Source organism: Pogona vitticeps, chromosome 5 (genome assembly GCF_051106095.1).
Source record: "Pogona vitticeps strain Pit_001003342236 chromosome 5, PviZW2.1, whole genome shotgun sequence".
NCBI lineage: Eukaryota > Metazoa > Chordata > Lepidosauria > Squamata > Agamidae > Pogona > Pogona vitticeps.
In genome coordinates, this window is record NC_135787.1 from 126,300,743 (window position 1) to 126,318,279 (window position 17,537).

General features: G+C 38.6%; 1 protein-coding gene across 2 annotated transcripts in view; it reads right to left on the reverse strand.

Annotated features, from left to right (window-relative positions):
* PLXNB2 (plexin B2) overlaps positions 1-17,537 on the reverse strand; it is a 385,384-nt gene that overhangs the window by 138,815 nt on the left and 229,032 nt on the right. The gene's annotated exons all lie outside the window — the stretch shown is intronic.

Consider the following 17,537-nt stretch of genomic DNA (forward strand, 5'->3'; position numbering starts at 1 on the left):
ATTTTAACTGTCCTTTCCAAGTCCAATATAAAGAACTATAAGAAGGTAGATTGCAGACGTTGGAGTTGCCCATCTACAGTTAGTCCCTGAACTGCAGAGTCACCAGGCACATAGGTCTCCTAGACATAATTTTCTCCACCCAAGTATAGAAACGAAAGCAATCTGATAGAAAACTGAAGCTGTGATTCTCAGTATGTCTGCTGTAGTGACAAGATACATATTCCTACCAAACCACAAGCCTGATTACTCTTCCTTATTGCCAAAAAGTCAAAAAGAAACATGTCTCTTTCAACTGAAATTAGTCAGTAGCCTTTCATGGTTATGCTTGTATACACATAGGGTAGTGTATTTAAAACAATGGAATGGAAGGAGGACAAGGACTTTCCCTTCATGGTGACACCTCCCTGTAAAATGATGATAACAACAAACAACCGATAGTGTGAATGCACCCCAATCAATCCGACTGGCAAGCAAAACAGCTAGTATGGTGGTTTCTTTTTACAGAGGATCAGGACATTGGAAAGGAGCACAAAAATATTTCAGTATTCCAGCCAAAATCTTGTTGCTTAGTGTTGTAAGCTGCAACTAGAGTAGGCTCACGGAATCAGTGAGGATTTAGTGAGTCAATTCATCTGTACGTTCCACTGATTCAATGGATCAACTCTAGTTATGACTGAACTACACTAAACAACAGCATTTCAGTCAATATAACACTATACTTGATTGTTGTTGTTTAGTCGTTTAGTCGTGTCCGACTCTTCGTGACCCCATGGACCAGAGCACGCCAGGCCCTCCTGTCTTCACTATACTTGATGCTATAGTACAATAAAAATGTGAATATACTCCTTTCGTCAGATATGTTTATCAAAATGTACACATAGTATGTGAAGAAAGGAGCACCCTCCTTTGTAAGCATTTGGACTCTCAACAGGAAAAGAAAAAGGTGACTGCATAGGTAAGGTCAGGAACCAAAAACATCTCTCACTGGAACCAGATAGTAAGATTCGAGGAGATCAGGGAATTCACTACTGGGAGAGATGCCAGAGGACAAAGTACCTTATCTGCAGTGGAGGCAGAACATGGATGTGATGCTTTTCCATAATAAAGCATCACTGTTGACTGGAGGCAGGTTGTTTCTGCAAAGCAAGCTTATTCTGAGAAAAGAAACTGACTTGAAAAATATATTGTTAGACTTAAGCAACACATGCAACTTGCTTTCATTAAAAAAAAATCTACTCCTCTCTTGCTTGCTTTGCAGCAGCTGCTATTTTTCTTATTCTTATTCCTATCACCAGTATCTCTGGCTCACTTATTTCTTACATTAGGATATGATCACTTAAAATCATCTTAAAACAATCTAAAACAATTCAAACACTTCAAAACAACCCGAGCCACTTGCTTTGGTAAACAGACAAGTTTTAACTTGATGTCCCCAAAAGGGCAACAGTGCTGACAGTCAGGCTGCCAATTAGAGGGCACTTCAGAAGTGGAGAAATACAGCCAGGAATGCAGCCTTTGTTTGATATACTGTTCCCAAGTGGCTGTCAGGTGCATCATTTCAGCCCAAAGGACACAGGGCAGCACAGTGAGACTGGAAATCAAGTACTGTACAGTAATTCTTATACAACTGGTTGGTACATCTCACCACACAAAGGCTTTTGTGTGAAATTACCCAGAGAGGGAAGCCAATTTTGGTCATTACAAAGCAGCACCTCCAGTGGCCAGCATGCTGTCATTGCATCATCTGAAACACATTTCCTCATGATGTAATCCAATGACAGACCATGAGAATGTTCTCCAAAAGCTGCTGTCTTTAGTTAATTCAAGCAAGCTCTTTGTGAAAGACACAATGCAGGCAACAGCTTGCGTTTCTCTTGTCAAGTCTGAACATGAAGGCCTCAATATATAACAGGGCCTTTTAAGCTTATTTTTCAGCTGGATGGGTTGGCATAATTCTGTAAAACAAACTTTTTGTGGCATTTTGTTGTGCTTCTATTCCCTTTACTGAGTATGTGATGATTTTGATGCACATTTTATGCTTTCTTGCATGGAACAATTCTAAACAGTGGGGTTTGCATAAATAAATCTCAATTATTTCTACAACAACTGCCTGTTGTAGAAAACACAGTAGTCAGTCAATATTAATCCTTCTGCACAAAGTGTTGGATAGGCTTTGGCTTCCTTCCATAGGTTTTTAGCCACATGATTTCAAAGCCTGGTCTTAAAATAAAATTAGTCTGGAGAGGCATCTGCAGCAGGAGGCTCCTCATTGAGTACCTTCACCTACGCAGCTTGCATTCATGAACCTTATTTGGCCTGAGCAACACTGACAAGGGAGAAGCAGGGAATACGTATGGGCTCAGGCAGGTGATAGAAATGGCATTACATCACACCATTGTCCTCAGCCACTCAGGGTCACGTAAGCAGCCTCAAGGCTTCACAACAGAGGATATGAAACTTGATATAAGGATGGGTTAGGAGTCTCATTCTGTGTGGATCTATCAGGTTACAAAAAAGGAAGCAAAAGAGAACAGATGTGATTTCTGGTATTTCAATTAGCTATGGCTCCTGCCAAGTCAATCTGGAGTTCATAATTAGGAGCAACATTTGGCTTTAGGTTAGCTTTTACTCAATAAAAGAAATGAGCTTCCCAAAGTCAACCGATTTTGAGATAATACCTTTTTGTGTTTCCTGTTCCACTATTTGCTGTTCTGTAAAAAAATAAAGTGAATAAAATGGGCAATTCGGCTACCTTCATATATTTTTTAATTGAACAACATTTCTACAAATGCTACTTTGAGGTCCCTTTTTATAACTTCAAATAGCGCACAAACCAAAGTAATATTTTTCTAATTTTTCTGCATTAGTTTTATCAAGAGGAAAATGGATTCAAAACTCAATTTTATTTTAATGAGGTCTCCCCCCTCCCCATTTCTTTATTCCTTTTTAACTTTTGTATTAACTAGGTCTAAAATGACACAACAAGTAGACCCATACATTTCATCTATTTCCAATACTTAAAAGATAAAAATAGTATTCAAGCAGGAGACATTTATATTCTATTGTTAAGGAAGAAACAAAGCAAAAGCAGTACCAGGAAAGGTAAAAGAAATTCTTATTGCCCTTGCTAGTCTCACCTAGAGTAAACTTGTCAAATCAACAGCTGAATGGGAACCCAATGCCTATACATATTTCATTGATTTCAATGTGTCTAGCTGAGCTTAGCAACTGGATTCAAGTGGGTGCATTTTTATAAATGACATGATAAATCTCTCTGCTTGCCATGGAAAAGGGCACAGTGCTATGCAGACCACTAAAGTCTCAATTCTTCACCACTGCAAACCCCATCAAGTCTCCATCCACCCTTACTTCACCACTAATAGATTTCAAAGTGTGTGTGAGACGACAATGCCTCCAGAGAAAACAATGCTAGAAACTTTTTACTTAGAAAACTTACAAAATATGCAGCTATGCGGAGTTCTGTGCTGAATATAAAGATGCACACTTTTGTTTTGAAACACATAGGCTTCAGAAATGTTTATAGATTATATGCTGCATAAATAAGATCAATAACATTGCAACCACAATACCACAAATCTACTACAATAGACAGGCAAGGTGAAAACGTCCCTCTACATTACTAAATAAGAAGCATAGTTCACAATTCTCCTCAATATTTTGGATTATATAAGTATCTATGGCTTTGGATAATTTACCAAACAACCATTCACTTTTCTTCATACTGGTGAGCTGACATTATTCAAGGTTAATGTCAATGTAAGGGTCCAAATGAGCAACAGAAAGAAGGCTGGAATGTTTCCCTAGACAGGAAGTGACTTACATGAAGAAGCTGGAAACTGGGCTGTAATCCAGGCAAGAAATAGATTTACATTTCAGCAACTTCCACTGATTTTGCAATGCACCATGTATCTTGACACAAGACAGATTATTATTGTCAGCTCTAGTAGCCAAGTCAGGAAAGATCTACATGCTACTAGCTGGAAAATGATATGCCCAGCTCTGGTGTTGTACATATTTTATTTAAATTGCACCACCCCCTACCAATGTGGGAGACACACATCTGCAACCAAGGTCAGGTTTAGGCCCAAATCTGGATGCTAATGAGAGCATCATAGTAAGTTTTTGTAGAAAAAAGTATAATAATCATTTCTATCTCAATCATATAGTATTAGGAAAAAATAGAGTGTGCGTCGAAGTATGACCCAGATACTGGATTGTAAAAATGTCCACAAAGTGGAACAAGCTGCCCTTGTATGCTCATGATTTGCATGGTAAAGATTGTTCTGCCTGAGATTCTGAAAATGTTTGTTACCAACCAGTGCTGGGAAATCCATAATTAAGTAATTGTCATTACCTAGTGCTTTATCAACATCTAGAATTAAAATTCTATTCAGACAGTGTTACTTGTAATTTTGCATCATGAATATGATTTAAAAAAACTGATATATTTTGTTAATTTATGGACCAAGTAACTGAATCAAAATGGAGGGAGGCTGGAATAGAGGTTGCACTGCCATAAGGTTGAAGAATACTGATAGAAGACAAAACCTGCACTCTTGATTGACAGCATTTTCCTCTGGATTTTGCTATTTTTCTGGCACAAAACAGGATGAGCAAGAACACTTTTCTTATTTCTGAGTATATTTTTAATTGCCATGCATTACATTGAAATCCATTTAAAATGTCAATATTATTGTAGCCTATCTCCACCTCATGAATGCCGTTGTTATAAATCTCTCCCCACCTCTCTGCTAAAGCAGAACATTTTTGCATGAATTAAGACCTGGGCTGAAAGAGCCATGAACTGCTGTTGGGGGCATGAACAATTATGCAGAGATCCAGGACAAGCATCAGTTCCTCTCCCTCCCTCTCTCTCTCTCTCTCTTCAAGAGACTGCAATGGACATTGTGATTTGAGTCTTACTGTCACTACTGTGCTTTTACATGAACTGTATACTGTACTGTTCTTATGTGCTAGTACTAGTATAGAACAGTATTTTCAATACAAGTTAAAATGCAGAAATCAAATATTTTTCTTACTTCCCTCCATACAGACACTCTCATCAAGATCCTAAACAGTTCTAAGTGCATACAGGGGAAGGCCTTTCCACTTCTATTTTATGTTCACCAATCGAATTAGTTCACATGAATCTGCATAGTGAGACCTGATCCTGCCTTCACTGTCAGACAAAATGTACACTATGTAACTTTAACATGAACAAGACTGGATAACACAGAACAAAGACATGCATATCATCAGTTCACAGAGCTAGATGTAACAAGAAAAGCAGAATCTATGCTCAGCTGCCTTGCTAGTGTTTCTAGTGTCAGAGATAAAAGACAAGGAAATTATGTCTGCCTAGGAACAGCCTGTCACATACAAAAGCACAGGGAACTGTCTATGTGTTGCTCTTAGGTTTTTTAAAACCTTGCAATAATTAGATCCTGATAAAGGCAGCAAAACTAATAATTAGGACTTCAACCAGCTCAGACTGTAATGAAGTGTGGTTTTGAGAGCACATTTCAAAACTATGCAATTCCATTACAGAATGCATTGAGTTTACACAGTTTGCAGTTAAATATTAAATACAGTTAGCCATTTAATTAAATGTGTTATCACTTGGACCAAGACAAGGTCACCTTGCAGTTTTCTCATTTTATCAAGCAGTGTTACTTGACAGCCGAAAAGCAACTAGGGAAAAAACCAGAGGCTCAGTTTGTTTCTTCCTTACTTAAAAGGAAAAAAAAAGAGGTTGCTGGATATTCAATCAAGAAGCTACTGATTTTGTCACAGGCCCATTATTGGATCTGAACACATTTGGAGGTAGGGCAAATGTAAATGAACAGCTAAGTAATTAAACAAATGTTTTAACCAGACTAAAAATAACTTTGATTAGCTAGAATGATCCTTCTGAAATGACTTCAATGTAGCCTTACCATGCCAAGTGACAGCCATGCAAGTTTCATGGTTTCTAAAATAGACAACTTGTTCCCCCTCTAAAAGTGGGGGAATTGAGTTCAATATAGAATGCTGATTTGTGACACAATAGTTCAAATGAAAGAGTAGGTGATACTTTTATTACACCACTAAAAAAACAAACAAACAACAAGCTAAAATTCCAGTTCTTCTGGTTTATGTTCAAGTATTTATTGACAGTGCAGAAAACTTGTAAGTTAAAGTGCCAAAACTTCATGGCAGATAGGTGTGCCAAGTCTGCTAGAGGTGAGTTAAAATCAAGACTGCAAGCTGCCCCAGGGGCATGGTTTCAAGCCCCACCTCTGGCAGCACATTTGGAATTGTTCTTCAAACAAAGATTTACCAATTATGCTGTAATTACTGTGAAAGGACTGGGGCCAGGCTTCTCACTATAGCCACCACAGCCACTCTTCCTCCCACTTGTTCTGAGATTCGAGCCCTCAGAGTGAGCATGCAAGAGGAGACATTAGGAGTTCTGGGTGGGATCTTCTTTCACTCCCAACATGTCTTTCAGTCATTTAATGCACAAAGCACAATAGGCTACCACTAATTCCTATAACAATATTAAAAATTGCAGTAGCTTGGACTAGGTTAGGGTTGCATGTTTATTAACACATTTCCCTCTCTTTTATGTGCCAGATTGAGAGATTTGTGCCAAGGAAAAAATCAGAATCGGGGCCCCAGAATGGATCAGTACCCACTTCTTTCCCCTCCACCCTTCAGATTCAATGTCTAATAAGTGTGTATATGTACATAGTGAATAATGGGCCTCTCCACCCCATAACTTTGCAGCAGAACCCTGGTGCAAAGGGAAAGCTACTTACACCCATTCCAAAATCCTTCTACACTTTAATTTCCAACACCCTCCTTCATAAACAGCCTTCACTGACTTACAGTTCTCTTCCTTGGCTCCCTCAAAAGCAGAGACATACCAGAAAATAATATCCAAGGAAGTGGACATGTCCATGAAAGTGCTACATAGTGGACAAGTCTACATAGCGGTTAGTCTTTAAAGTGCTGCAAGGATTTTGACTTCTTTATTATTTTTCTTTACAAAATAATACATTCTAATTTGCCCTATCTGTCTCATACCTAGGTAGAGTGATGGAGAAAGATCGGGGGCAGGGAGGACATTCCCAGTGTTCCCTGGAATAACTGCGTGTATGGCACGCTAAGATATCCTTGTGAGTCATGCTGTAGCCAGGAAGTAAAGCATAGCCTCCACAGATGTATGGCAAGCTCAAAAACTCAATTTCTCTATTCTGCAAAACCTCTGTTTGAAGAACCAGATGGAAGACTTCAATCATGCTGCCAGAGGTGGGGCTTGAGATCATGTCCCCAGGGATAGTCTCCAGTCTTGGCCTGAACTCACCTCAAAGAGACATAGCACAGGTATCTGCCATGACTTTTTGACACTTTTATTTACCATTTCTCTACATATGCATAAAAATTGATATATTAGCCTGAAGATGTAGAATTTTATCCACAAAAGCTTACTGTTTGTTTGATTTTTAGTGGTCTAATAATTGTATTAGACTACTCTTGCATTTGTGTAATCTTGAGGACCACATGGCCTTTTCTTGATTTTTTTTCTGGATTATGAAAGTTCAATGTACTACAAGGAATTATCTGCAGTTTTTCCCAACTCTCAGTATGAGAAACCATAGTGTCCATGAAAGCCTAGTGCTGAAAATCTATGATTTATAACCTTGAATCTTTCCTTTTCCCCCCTCCCCTATTCTCCTCCACCCAGCACATCTGCCTTGTTCTGAGCTCACCTTTTGATGCACATACCCTGTTTCCCTGAAAATAAGACCTAACCTGATAATAAGCCCTAGTTTCAGGACGCTTGTAATATAAGCCCTACCCCAAGAATAAGCCCTAGGTAAGTGAAATCCTGCCCTCCACCATTGTGCAGCAACCAGAAGATGACATGACTGTATTTGAATAAACATAGATTGTACATTAAAAAAAATATAAAGCATCCCCTGAAAATAAGGAAATAATACGTTTTTGGATAATATAAGACCCTGTCTTATTTTCGGGGAAACAGGGTAGTAACTGGAACTCATCCATCAATTAGTTCTATATGCTGTACTGTCTGTGACATTAGAAGGTACCAAGCTTGTGATATGCCTGTAAAGTTCCCAAGGGAGTGTGTGTGCGCACACATATGCATACGTGCAAGGGAGAGACATACTGTGAAAAATGAGTTTGCACGAATGTGCCTTGGGTAAGATCAACACATCTTCTTTTTACTGATCTCACATGTAATGGTGAGGGCAAGATAACAAACTTTTAAACACCCACACACATTCCACAATTCCATCCCATATGTACAGTCTTATGAATCATGAAAAGAAAGTTTCTATTTTGATTCTGAAATGACATTTGCTCCATTTATCAAGTTACAGTATATCTGGGACTTTTCCATTCAGACCTGCTCCTTCCTCTAACATTTGCTGTTTTATTTATTCTAATCTGTGGCCAGATAAAAAAACCTCTTACAAAGTTTACTGTTGTACAAGTTTTGAGTGTGTCTTAATAAAACCATTGTCTGCTTATTATTGCACCAATATCCCAACATTAAACAAGGCTCACCTTTAGATTTAAAAAATGCAGATAAAATGCAAAACTATTGTAAAAACATAAAAACTAAATCAATAAGAAGCACATCCATTAAAAACACAATTAAAGATCCATTTGTTTTTTTTTTTTTTTTAAACTGAAACAGACAGTATCTCGTCAAAACTTACTTCAGCACACAAGTCACCTGATGCTTATCTGAACAGAAAAAGTCCGGTTTGCAACAAAGCAGATTGTATTTTGTTCCTGGCTGGTTCTGGCCAACAACCACCATGTGAAAGAGGCAAAAACTACTTATCCAAAGTTAGTGAGATTTTATATATAAATTTTTGAACTTCAGTTTTACAAGCACCACCATCTTGTTCAATTTCTGTCTAGCATTTCAGACATGCTCCTACATGAGTTTTTTTTTTTTTAAAAAAAGTCAAATTACACAATCAAATACGACAGCAAAGTTACTCATTTGGACTACGATACGCCAACTGGAAACATAATCCAAATAAGTTATTGTTCCAAGTTTTTTCAAGCTACATTAAAAATTCATAGAAGAAACTATTTTAAAAAGACATTTGACTGAATACCTTGCATGTTAATTTGTTTTGCTTTCATATTATGACAACATGTGTGGTATTGTTTTTAGTTTAATAAATACATGTACTTCATTAAGCCATCTCTCTTAATGTGCAGCGCTAACCCTATTGAAACCAGACAATTTCAACTGTGTTTAAACTATAATCGTCATTTAAACCATAAATGGTGTTACAAACCACAAATCATGATACCAGCCTAATACCTGGTTGGCCAGACAATTTGCTCAGATTTTTCATGTTCAACTCACTGCCTGTTAAGCCCATCAGCTGGCCAGATTTTATTTAATAATCACCACCATATCATCTTAGCCCTACAGAGCTGGACTCCTATGGGTCATTGAGCTCAGGCCATGTCAAAGAGGCACAGTGGGAAACTATGTAAAGCTGCCAAGCACATTGCTGGTGAATATTTGGTCATCTTAAAACTACAGAGCTGGATAGTTCAGTTTTTTAATTATCTGACTGAGAAGCCAGAGGTAGGGAGTTCAGTTCTCTCCCCACACCATTTTGTTCTTCTGAAAACAACTCTGTAAAGTAGGTTTGACTGAGAGGTGGGGATCGTAAGATATCAAGTGCATTTTGTGACTAGGTTGGAATGTGAGCTTGTTCTTATACTCTATTGGCTCTCTCAAATCACATTTTAATATACTGTATAAATGATGTCAGGGACGTGGTGGCGCTGTGGGCTAAACCGCAGAAGCCTGTGCTGCAGGGTCAGAAGACCAAGCAGTCGTAAGATCGAATCCACGCGACGGAGTGAGCGCCCGTCGCTTGTCCCAGCTCCCGCCAACCTAGCGGTTCGAAAGCATGCAAATGCAAGTAGATAAATAGGGACCACCTCGGTGGGAAGGTAACAGCGTTCCGTGTCTAAGTCGCACTGGCCATGTGACCACGGAAGATTGTCTTTGGACAAACGCTGGCTCTATGGCTTGGAAACGGGGATGAGCACTGCCCCCTAGAGTCGGACACGACTGGACAAAAATTGTCAAGGGGAACTTTTACCTTTATAAATGATGTCAAGACCAAAACCTACTGGTTCAAAAATACAGCAATGCAACAATTCATGGGATTAAGGAAGAAAATATATTTGCATAATATAGGAATATGCATATTATACACATGATGTGCTAAAGAAGAATTTACATAACATGCAGATCTGATTGCCCAGATTTGGAGAATAGGAACATGACAACTCTAGTAATATAATTAGAGAACTACTGTTACTTTACTCAACACCAGGTCTTCTCTCCTGTAGTAGTTACCCTACATAACGTGGTTGGGATAAAGCTATTCATTTAAGTCAGAGCAAAGTTTCCATAGGAAGAAATTAATTAGCACAGCTGGCTCCTGGCCCAGTCACTGAAGTACACAGACAGCTTTAGGAAGTTAAATGGGCTGTTTACTTAATTAGGAGCATCCAGAATCTCTCTCTTTCATTCAGTAACTCAATCCAAATTTTTCAGTTTGGGAAGGAAATACTCACTGAAGTCTGGAGATGTTCAAGAAAGTAGGCTTTCTTGAATGCCTGAAGACTTCAGTGTGTACAGCTGCCTTGTATAATCATTGCTTCTCAACATTATTACACCAACAGAGACACCATGTATGTATACCTCAACAGTTCGTAAATGTCCAGAAGAGTGCTGAATGCATACATATGCACTGGCAATAGAAGCAGGTTATCCAGAAATGGGAAGCTCACGGTCTCAATGCAATTTTATCATGACCTTCATATTTTTAAGACAAGATTTTTCAAATATTATTTTGCACTCTGCACTGCAACATGAAAATAATATATACATTTTTCCTGTGTTGGTACTCGGATATGCTTATTTTCATCTGTGCATCTCATTCTAATATTTTCATCTTCTTTCCAAATTCTAATTCAAAGGGAGAAGGGAAAAACAGGCCAAGGAATAGTGATGGCTTTAAGCCAATGATATATTTATTAATTTTTGTTTTTCTGCAGAATAGTCTCTGTTCCCTGGTCTGCTTTTCTAACCAAGACTACCTCTTGTCTTAGCTTCAGGGTTTTTTGCTCTCATTCATTCTGAAGAATGTACGAGTTACGCCAGATTCCTTCAAAGATGTACGTAGTCCAGCATTCTGTTTACAAAGTGGTAAACCACTTGCCTGTGGAAAGCCCATCAGCAGGGGGGAATCTCTTACAGATGCCAGATACTGATTCAGAATATCTTCCTGAAATTTAGATGGAAAGACATCAAACCTATTCAATTGCTCAACAATGTGCAATCATCAACACAGTTACAGAGAAGTGGCCAGCAATACTTCCACCCTCTTCACTTTGATCATGTAAGCAGCAACAAGTCTGAGGAGACCATGCATCTTCAATGATTTTTTTCAGGGTTCTTGTCTGCACGTAGAACCTGTGTGTCAAGAAAAAAGCTCTGCTTTTCATGACCCACCACTGCTCAAGTGAGCAAAGCAAAGAGGAAGGGAGTGGGACTAGCCTCTCCCACGTGACTGTGTTGGTAATTACAGATTACAGAACTACTAAGCACAGGAATGTGGAAATGGAGATCATCAGAGTATCAGTGACACCAAACTCCCAGACCCTAGCTAAGTACAAATAGTGGTTTCAAGTAGACCACAGGTGGGCAACATGAAGTCTGTAAAGTGGATGCACCTTTCTGTCCAACATGCAATTCCACAGAACTCTTGCCCTCAGTTACTGTCCCTCCCCCATTTTTGTTCCCCAAAGCCCCCTTGTGCTCTCCAGGGGATGTGGGGATAGTTTTGCCATGTTGTGAGGTCCTCAATACCCCAGGGAACCTCACACAGTAGAAACTATTCTTTAAACATTTGAAACATTAAAACGTTAGAGAGTGCAAGGGGATGTTTTTCAGTAGTCCCCGCCATTTTTTTGAAGAAAAAGATATGGGAGTGCAGAATCATGAGGGAAACTTTCCAAGATTCAGGAACTGGTATGTATGATCCCCGTAAATATTACCTCAATATAAATAGCAATAACCTGAGGAGAAAGAATATTAGGGCACCACAAACTAGCAGTCAAGGCATTGGACAAGAGTTCTACAGCAACATGCTTTGAAACTACCTCTTAAGATCTGAAACCACTGCTTAAGAAAAGAAAAGGAAGTCTTTTGTCCACCCAGGTAGAGAAAGTTGGATGGTAAAAAAAGCCATACAGAGGTCCAAGAAGGGGACATTCCTCCTATTCACTTCCTGGCAGATTATCCACCAATCTAAACAAAGTTGTTTCTGTTGTCAGAGAAATCGATCTAGATGATTGCCTCATTCAGAGCACCTGGAGCTAAGCCCACGTTCTAACTGTTCAGTTTGCCAAACCTTAAAGTGACACTTTGTAAGGCAGAGGCAAAGTAAACTGTCAAAGTAAAATGACAATCTTCAATAAGCCTAAAATTATGCCCTCCCTTTGTTGAGGATTCTGTTAAAAAATTAAGCCTGTTAATCCAGAACAAACTGCATGAGGAAAATAGCCAGAGTGTGCACAAAAATGGCCCTGGTGGTAGTTTTATATTAATAGCAGCAAGGAAATATTCTACATTCTATTAGTTACCAGAACCAATGTGTAGCCATTTTGTCATTTAATTTGTTCAGAGGTTTATTGTTATCTCACTCTCATTTCCATTAATTAAACCTGCATTACACAAGAATTGTTTTGTATTTCAATTGACAGGATAGCAAAATGGTGTTGCAAAATCTAGTGGTGAAATCTACATTTTCATGCATCTGCCTAGTATATCAAAGTGAGGGTTTCTTCAGATGGACATTCGTCCCACTGTTTGGTGCACTGCAGGGATGGACTGGTTTACTCTTTTTTCCAGCAACCACATGATGTAATCACTAGAGCATCCCAACCTGCACGTTTTTGAGCCCCTGCCAGGAGTGTCTAATTTTTGGTGTGCTTTACTTTAGTCCATTCTTGGCACGTGTGGTTGCTGAGAACAGACTATTTTTTAAAAAATCTAATTAAGTGCAACAGCAAAAGTCTAGCACAAACAAAAATGATAATTTCACTTCCAACTGGATGGTTTAGTGGGGTCGCAAGCAACATGATGTCTCTTTTCAGCGCCTTCCAGTAATAACTCTTGAGATCTGCTTGCCCTCCTCCTACTTTGTGTATTGCTTTGCTCAGCATGCACACACACAAACATATACCTATGCACGTGAGCACATACACACACATACAGATACACATAACAGTGAGGAGGAAAAAGATCCATCTGACTCTTTTTGAAGACACAAAAGGAAAGAAAGGGATGTTTTGCTTCCTGGTTTCCTCTTTCATGTCCTCTTGTCCTCTTTTTGCTCTTTAAATTTACAGTGTTCAATTAAAAGGGAAAGTGTTCAATGAGCAGCAGAAGACGCTGGATGTTCCCCTGAATTTGATATGCCATGTGGATGTGAAGATCTCACCAACTAGCATATCACTCCTTTCCCCTCACCTCAAGTGATCCTATTTAGACTGCACCAGCCTGTACCAAAATGGCCGGTGTGCTCAAACCCTGAAACATGGAAAATAAAGCAGACATCCTCTATAGATGGGGAAAAATGGGCACCTACCAATGGAAGACTGAAACCTTTGAGTTTTTTTCCCAAGACAATTTGTGCCAAGCTGCCAGACTTCTTTAACCTAAACTTTTTTAAAAATAACAATAGTTACTGGTCAACAGTAACGTTTATATTTCCACATATCCCAGTATACTCATCTAGTTACATGAGCACCAAGGTCTTCCACCGTGTGTGCTGGCTTTCAATTTGATTCCAAACTCAACTCAAGTTGCTGGCTTTGACTTCTAAAACCTTAAACACCTCGGGAGCAAACTACTGGAATAACCAACCTCTCGCATTTGACACCATATAGAATCTGAGACCTGTAATGGAGACTCTATTATGTGTCCATTATTTCAATTTATTTATTTATTTTATTTATTAAATTTTTATACCACCCATTCAGTGAGAAGCCACTGCCCTGGAGAGTTTACAACAAGGAAATACAGACAAAAATAATAAACAAACCAGCAACAATGAAGCCATGTGGCAATAACTGAAACAGATAACAAATGAGAGTCAACAGAAAACTACCATAGAGGAAAAATATTGCTAAATGTTTCTTCAAAAAGCTCTACTGTAACTAATTTGCCTAAAGCCTGGAGGTCGAGGGCCTTGTGAAAGGCCTGGAGGAAGGGGGAGCATCAGATGGAAGTGAGTTTCACAAAAATAGAACTGCTGCTGAGAAGGCCCAGTTCCTAGTTAACCTTCCGGGCCTCCTTTGGTATAGCCATCCATAGCAACAAGGTCTGAGTGGGTGACAAGGGCAGCAATTCTCTGGGAAAGGTGCTCTGACAGGTATTGCAGCCCCAAACAATTTAGGGCTTTCGTACATCAACACCAACACATTGAATTCAGCACAGAAGTCTGTTTTACGAACACGTGTCATCACGGGAAACCAGATTACTAAATACATACCACAAAGCTTCATCTGTAGTATCACCTTGATCCAAAGAGAAGTCAAGATCAGTTCCACTTCTGCTGAAGTTTCAATAGGCAGTCTAATGTGCCATATGGCTTTTGGTGTTTAAAACTGATCTAAGACCTGATTTTAAAATTCTTGGATTGGTTTCAGAAATATGCTTGTTTTTAAAACTGGCTTTTGAATTTCCTTTTTTGTATTTTTAAGGAATGGTTTTACCTTTCTGATGTTTGGCTGAGAAATGGCAAATACAGTACATACTTCTAATACAAATATGCCTCTTTTGCCCATCAAGAGGAATACAAATCCAAGAATACTGTACATCTACAGGAGCCTCTGCCCCATTTCAGATTAATACAGGATAAACCATTCTATTACTTATCCCTGAAAGAGATGTGAGTTTGTACCAAGCTAGTTAAATGTATGATGGCAGCAACAAAAAAGGCCAGTGATTTCTATCTCTCATACACATGCTCTCTCATTAATCCTACTTGTTTCTATCTGCATGTGAACAAAGAGAGTCCTGTCTCTCACAGGGCACTCAGCTTCTGATTCAACAACCAGAGCAAAGAGGTAGCAAACAAAAATCAGATTATGCATCAAGAGTGATTGTAGGGCATTTAAAAGTGTACATTCTGTGTACCTCACAGGGACTACAGGAACAAGATCCATCACAGAGACTGAGCAGGAACTATGAGAAATTTTTGTTATTTTGAGTTAGTCAGATGACAAAAATTTGGGTGGGTGGCTGTCTAGAGGCACAGATCCCTCATATCTTCCTTTTCATGAATTACAAAGTTCCTCTTGCTGTTTGGATTAGCAACTATATGGGCTGGCAGGGTAGTGGAGCCGTTTTAAAGTCTTTTAATACATCACTGCGTAGCTGCAGCTAAATATAATAGTGAAATCAGGAATCCATTTGGTTACTTTTCTTGTTCCTTTTGACACAATGCATGAATAAAGATTCCTTCCCGTGTTGAATTTTTTTTTTTAAAAAAAAACAGTCCTGCTTTTAACTTCTGGAGTGAGCAATGTCTAGGCTCCCCTTCCCTCCTAATTTGTGAAATTACTCAACCACTATTTTCTTCAGTGGAAGAAAATCTCACTTTTAACAGTTTACTAACAGTACATTGACTTTTGCTTTTCACACAGGAGGTTGGAAATTGATTTGCTGTGTTGAGTGTGACATTTCATGCCGCTGAAATGAGGCACAATTATGGAACAATTATTTTTAAACGTGTGATTGTGGTGCCATAAAAGCTCCACAAATAAGGCCAATTTTAGGAGACATTTCTTTCTTCACTACCTTCTTAAAGAAATGCACAGTTGGATATCCAGTTACTTTCTGTTGTGTGTGTGTGTGTTTTTTTAAAAAATGTTGCCTACTGGTTTATTCTTTTCAAGCTATATATTGCTGAAACAGCAGAACAGACTGTCTCAGCACTTCCAGTACAGGAGTGGGAGTGGGATACAGAACTGGAACTACAGAGGTATACTAGAGGTAAGGGCACTTTGTAGAATGAATAAGGCTCTTTACAGTACAATGAAAATAATAAATCCATTTCTGGTGTGGTAATATTCATACACACTGAACTGACAACTCATCTTAGCAGTGGTGGCAAAGGGGTGAAAGGGAAGGAAATGGTTATTTCCAATCCTCAGAGAACACATCAGAGAAAAGCAATCAAACCCACTTCCCTTTATGGGGTAACGCTGGATACTTTCAGGTAGATTTAGATGTCAAAAAAAATATGGCTGCCCATATGAATGTAAGATGCTGAGTTACTACAACTTCACCAGTTCCTATGAGAAATACATGTTATCTTTCATCGGGCCATGATACAGGCCTGGTGCAGCTAGACTGCTGACTGGATCCAGTTACAGGGAGCCCACAGCTTCTTGGTTACAACAACTTCATCAGCTGCTGGTCCCTTTCCAGGCTCAATTCCAAGTCCTGGTTATGGTTATAAAGCCCTATACAACTTAAGCCCAGGCTATCTTAAGGACCACCAAAGGCTCCTCAGCTTTTAAGATCTCCAGGGGAGGTCCTTCTCTAAATTCCACATCTGGTGAGGACAAGAGAGGCTTTCTCCCATGGCTGCTTCCACACTGTGGTACATCTTCCCATGAGAAGCCAGGTTTGCTCCCATGCTAGTTTTACCAGCAGGAAAATACCTTTCTTTTCAGCAGCTGAATCTGATAACCAAGAAGTGAGTTTTAATACAGGATGCTGCATGTTTTACTGCTATACTCTGGTTGTTGGGTGTTTTTTTTTTTTGGTCTTTTTTTTTGCTTTTAAAGTGTTTTTAAAAGTTTTAAAAATAGTAGTCTTTGGCATAACATATGTTAGAGACCATTGGCAATGGCATGGCTAAAAATCTTGTAAATAAGTAAATATACAATTATTTTCTAATATTATAATTTACTGTGCTTTTATTTTGTTTCTTAATTATTTCTGAGCCATCTTGGATCTCTATATTGGGAGAAACATTGCATGGAAAAGAAATGAATGAATAAAGAAAAAATTAAATACATCATTAGCCCAGAAATAATCTTGAAGATTATTTGCACATAATCATTTATCCTGAGAAAATTATCTGGACCTTCACCATTTTTATGCAGAGACAAAAGAATCATTCAGAATTTTAAGCATATTACCCTCGTGTATTACTACACACTGCTGCTTGCTATAGCATAAACTGTAGTATCAAAATACACAGACATATATTAATATGCAATACTATAAATTGCTTGGGGATTTCAGGAATGAATAGTGGTATAGAAATGACTTAATATATAAAAATACATAATCACAGGAGGGAATATAATTGAAGAGTCCTAGTAATTAGGAGTAAGTCTTCCTTTTCATGACTGAAATATTAGTGATATCA